Here is a 6,051-nt window from a genome sequence, read left to right as displayed (position 1 = left end):
ACCAAATGGTGTGATATTTCAACACAATGGATAAATAGGTACTGTAAGCACTGGGAAGAAATGGCAACAAATAGGGGAAACCCCCAAAAGAGATCCCCAAAATTGCCTGCTCTATTCACTCAACACTCTGATGAACTCTAGCCACCAAAATTTCTGCTCTGCACAAAGGTAAAGCAATGACATTGTGGAAAAGTATTGGGATGTATGCAGGGCTGTATTTAGGGGGGGATGGGGTTTGCCCCCCTCTTAAGCTTCATTTTTCTCCATTACCATAGGCCAGACTATAAAATTTGGAGAGTCTAATTGAGGTCTACAGTTCACAGAACTACTAGTTAACACTAATCAGGAAGAAACACATTATAATTACCTTTCCTATCCTCTGTAGCTCTGATCGAAGCAGAGGAAAGTCAAAATGTGTACCATTGTGAGCCACCAAACATACAGGAGATGGTAGTTTGTTAAGAAATGTGGAGATCAGGACATAGTCATCTGGGCTAAGAGGTGGCAGGTCTTGCAATAGAGTATTAGACAAACCTGTGAAACAGAAGTTAAGAATTAAAATACCAATATCAGATCTTTTTCACTCTAAGTAATGACCAGAGGTTTGCATGTTTTATGGTTTATAAACTACCTAGGCATCAATAAGAGAGAAATGTTGAAGCACTTTTACTCATTATTTATTTAAACACATTTAGCAATCAGTTATAAGCCATTAGTGGGAACTACTTTTTATAATATAAAAGTATCAATTTTTATCATAAAATCAAGTTCAATCCTAAATCAAGATGAGTATGGGTGCCCACAGAACGAGGAATTCAAGATGAAGCATATTCAAGTGGAACATCCAGAAACAATTCAGGCAAAAATCCAGAAAGAAGTGCATGCAAAACAAGGTTGAATTTTCCAGAAAGATTTTCAAGCTGACCATTGAATTTGCCTCAAAAACAAAATATTTTGTTCTGTGTGGTCGGTGTTGTGCGTGTTTTTTTTTTTTTTTTTTTTTTTTTCTTCTTTTTCCCCAAGAGGTTTGACATAGAAAACTGTAACTAAGGTCTTATCGTACCAAAATCGAAGAGAAAACGAAGACAGGATAGGCGAAAGCCAGCCGTTCCGAGAACGAACATCATTCGTTCAAGATAAAATCCGCCCCGGGCGGGAATCGAACCCACGGCCTAGCGCTTACAAGGCAGACGCGCTACCAACCAAGCTAACTAGGCTGATCAGCATGTTTATACCAACTTCTAAATGAAGTTTGTTCCATGGCCAATTAATTGTGGCGTGTGGCTTAAGAGTTCCATAATTCTATGATTCTCTTGCATAACTCAAAAAATTCGTAAACAATATCCTTTTTACTCCAGGCATTGGTAATGATAGTCCCGGCACAGAATTCAATTTCCGGCGGGATCCAGAAGCTACCAGACTTGTATTTGAACATGCCTCCATTGAACACCCTGTATATCTTCTTCCTCGGGAAACTTGTTTGGACACCCAGATTTCCGTGGTAAGCTACAGGGAGTAAACAATAACAGAGATAAAGATTCTAATAACACCAGCAACATTTTTATCAGAAGCGAAATGTTTTGGCAACAATCTAGTAATTTTTCAGACATTTCTGTAACGTTTTTCTAGTCTTTTAGTGTTTACTAGGTTTCATTTTGAATGTTCCTTAACATTCTAAATATAAACATTTATTTCGCACCATTCTGGAGCCATACTATTAGGCTCAAGTCCAATACATATGTAGTGGCAGAATCAGGCACTACGTTGTGTGCGGGACAGATAACGGAAAAGTGCTCAGGACAATTGACAATTTGTTGACTTGCAAAATGCATATGACAATTTAAAATGGAACAAATTATATATATATATAAAAATGGGAAGAAATGGAATGAGGTAGGTAACATAAGAATGTAATACATAGGCATTATAAAAAAAGGCACCGCCGCGATTTAAGGAAATGCGAAGCCAAGGCTGAAAAATCAGGAAAGGAGGAACGCAAGGATATAAATCTTTGACCTCTGCTATTCAATGGTATAGTGACACTAGCTAATGAATTGAAAAACACGGCTATTTTTCAATTCGTTGGACAAATTGGACATAGACAGCCCTTTTCTGAGCGAGTTCTCTTTAAATTTGTTCCATTTGTTTTCACAGGAATGGAGGCAAAACGTTCTGGGCGCTATCCAGAACCCTCTGATGGATTTCATGAATAAAGTAGAGCGTGTGGAACTGGACAGAAATTTACCCTATTGGCATGCACCTGATTCTATGACAGTGCTGGCTTTCTCACTACCAGAAGTGATTGCTAGCATGTACACAGCCAAGGTGTATGTGTTATCTGAGGGTGACTTGGCGCGAGGAGTAACATTACTGGACAGGTAATTTGAGTTTATTGCAACGGTCAATACATTAATTAGAACTACTTTATCATGGGCAGTTGGGCACCTAACCTTTTCTGGGCTTTCAGCATAGCAACGAGTGTCCATGATAAAGTAAGTCGTTAATGTATTAATGGACAAGTAAGTTACGTGCTTTCGAGCAGGTTATCAATTGAAATAAAGAAGCGATTTCAAAGTTTCAACTCGACGATTTTACCTGCTTTATTCTAAAATTTGTCCAAATTAGATCCCCAACCAAGCTGGAGAAGATAAAATGTGTGAAATTCATTACCTATCCAACGAAGGTATAACCTAACTACTACATATTATGAATACATGGCACACACGCCCATCACACCACACACACACGGTCGCGCTACGCGCTCCATATCCCACAGTGCAGCATAATAGGCACAACTTTGAACCGCCGCCATTTTGAATCAGGAATGTGACAATTTTAAGTAGCCTATGTCACTCGGAGTACTTTTCTTAACAACCACAAAAAATTTCATCAAAATCGGTCGAGCCGTTTTTGCGTGAAAAGAGGACAACCAAAGGTCTATTTAGCGTGACAGACAGACATACACACATACATACAGACATACATACAGAAATTTTTCTAATGTGATTTTGGAATCGGGGATGCCATAAGGAGTAAAAGAATAACTAAAAATTTTCATGATTTTAAGCAATGTACAGACCAAATCTACAATTTTATTTATATATGTAAGATTTGTGAGGATTCTTATCGAAATAACTTTTTGCATTTATTTTAATTATTTTTTTCATTTACTTTTTTACTTTACAGGAACACCAATGATACGAACAGCAAAGTAATAAGATCAAATTCAAGGTGAACTTGGGTCAAGAAACTGCTTCTCAGAAACATTCCGGGAAAATTCTGAAGTCTAATTTTTCTTAGACAGGAAGTTAAGTGATTTTACTATGTAAACACAAACAATACCGCAACTTTCAGCTATCATAGTGGTGAATTATTTCTAGACTTCTTTCTTTGATTTTGTTTGTTTCTGAGATTACCTCAACAGTTGGTTCTATTTTATTAAAATTTCGGACCTACACAAGCTTGAGAACTCAAAATCCCTAATGCACAGAAATAGCCAATAGACGCTCAACATGATAAATCCAATTTTATTAGAGTTTGCGCTATTTCCGAATAAATTCTTCTGATGTTGTTACAAGACTGCACTGCCTCTGTTTTTCTTTGATGTTCACATATGAGTGGTGCGGTTAGTTTTGTCACGGACATCTTCCCGCCATATCTCATGAAAAAATCAGCTGGTCGGTCCAGAGCCAAGTTCCCATAGTAGTGCCAACAGTAAAAATCTGGTGTGACACATCACACGACGTTCTATTACATTTAGGGAAATACTTATTTGAAATTAAAAGTGAAATTTTTTCCCAAAGTCCCAGCCGCCCATACGGCGGCCGATTTTTGGTCGAAAATTGTGCTATCTCAAGTACTCCCATGTAATAAGGGATTGTTTAAAATGGTTCAAAAGTGACTTTTTTTTTTGAAAATTTTTCGTGGCCGAGCCGCCTAGGCGGCGGATTTTTGTCGAAAATTTTCTATCTTTAAATGCTCCTCGTGTCATAAGAATGATATAAACTATCAAAAAATTGCATTTTTTTTGATAAGTCCGATGAGCAACATTAAACTTTGGTTGATATCTGTTGACTGTCTGATTTTTACCAAATTGTTACAGTCGCGTCCTTGGACCATACTGGGATAGTATACCAAATTACAAATTTCATCGCTTCTATCGACAAACCGTTCTTGGAGATATTTAGTATAGTTACGCGTTTTACTTTCCCATTTAAACCTGTGGTAGCGTACGTACGTATCGTACATACATACAGACCATGGGCTACATAACCACTTCTTTGACATCAGGGGATCCAAAACGGATATTCTCCAACCATTCTCGATTTTGAAAATTTGGGCTGATTCAATACTTTCATTACTAGCTAGTATGAGCTCGCTATACTGTAGTAATAGAAAGTAAAAAAAACCCATCAGTCATCTTGGACAAGTATACGAAGTACGAGTACACGAGTAGGAGGTGGTTTCAAAGTCAGTCTAGGCAAATGGTAAGGAACACATTTCCAAGTTTCGGTATTTTTATTTGTATATAAGTTTATCATCTTATCTTCTGGGGAACTTCATAATAAGTTTAGCAGTAATTGCATACTTGTCAATAATTTTATAGGTAACTAGGTAGGGTACCTGCTGTATGTCAGAATATGCAGAGCTTTAGCTTCTCTTCCTCCGTCCCTCCCCCTTTCTTTGTTAGAGATATAACGTGCAAGATAACCCGTGCTATTCAGCGTCATCAATGAGGATGCATTGTCAAAGGAGATAGTTTGGGGACTTTTTACCTTCATTTTTAAGGATGACCTTTCAAGCTTGTACGAGACTAGTCTTCTATTTTGCCGTGGACAAGGCAGACGCAAGAGTAAGGTATCTCCTCCTAACCTTAGTTCAGACGGGTAGGGCAGGAACGGTGTGTCAGTCTTCTTTCTAGGAACAGTCACGTACATTATGCTGAGCGTCCGGGACAGATTCCGATAGAACTCCTTGTGTTTGTTTATTAGAGATCAGACGCGCCACTAATCGTGCCAATTTACATGGCACCTAGCAGGATTACTGAAGGTGACTTCAATTCGTTGGCGACGTGGGCACCTACCACAGCCTACACTCTAGCTACATGGTACCCGTAGCACACACGACGACCGAAAACAGCTTGGTTGGTCAGAACCCACCCTAAAGTACACTCATCCGCCCACGAACAGCATTACCCTCCATTTTGGGCGGTGATTTGTTGGCAGGAACCGTCAATATGTTACGGAATCTAGGTAAGTTTTATTTTAATTATGCTTAAATTTTTCTTGATGCAGACACGCCAGACACCATGAAAAAGCATGTAGGACCAAGCTTGAAGATACAAAGAAGATTGAACTTCCAATGATCTCTAACGAGACTTGAAGGGATTAAACGCACTGAACTCCAACACCTCAAATCGGCACCCAAAGAAGTTTGAGTGGAAGTCAAGACAACTCTTTCTGAGAGTCCAGAACCGTGTAACTGTCATCGAACTGATCGTAGAAGTAATGGTGTAGGGTCATCTACGGATCGTAACAATATCGCCCACATAGACTCTCGACAATACTACCGGTTAGTTATAGCAGAGGTGGGGTAGGCAGACAAGTATACTGATTGAACAGAAATGGGCCCTAATTCTAACTGGTGACCTTATACAATCGTTTTCACCGGATTGTCCTTCTATTAAGGGAGTACTTGACTTGCCCATATCTGCCCTGGCACTTTTGTTTCTCTCTCCTTGACAGTGTTTTTTCACTCAGATTCTGTTGTAAGACTGCATGGATAAATTTTTTCATTTAATTTTTCGTTTTGAAGTTCGCATTTGACCTGAGACTACATCGTGAGTGGAATGTGGACATAAGAGAAAACAAGATTTACGGCTGTCGACTGTACAGAAGAAAATATAAGAAAAAAAATACTAAACGGGTTAACTACGAAGGGAGTGACTCGAAGTAAAACTACTATTAAAATTACTAACCGCGATAATATTAAAAATAAGAATGTGTAAATGTAGCGTCCATCGGTATGGATCAAAAAAAATAAAAATAAATA

The 6,051-nt window shown here is 38.5% G+C and overlaps 1 protein-coding gene across 1 annotated transcript in view; it reads left to right on the top strand.

The window, feature by feature from the left end:
- LOC103520937 (probable uridine nucleosidase 2) overlaps positions 1-6,051 on the top strand; it is a gene marked incomplete at its 3' end in the record, with an annotated part of 22,950 nt that overhangs the window by 13,009 nt on the left and 3,890 nt on the right. The gene's annotated exons all lie outside the window — the stretch shown is intronic.

The sequence above is a fragment of the Diaphorina citri genome, unplaced genomic scaffold, assembly GCF_000475195.1.
Source record: "Diaphorina citri unplaced genomic scaffold, Diaci psyllid genome assembly version 1.1 scaffold4286, whole genome shotgun sequence".
Classification (NCBI taxonomy): Eukaryota; Metazoa; Arthropoda; class Insecta; order Hemiptera; family Psyllidae; genus Diaphorina; species Diaphorina citri.
Note: the sequence above shows the minus strand (reverse complement) of the source record. Positions and strands in the feature narration are given on the sequence as shown.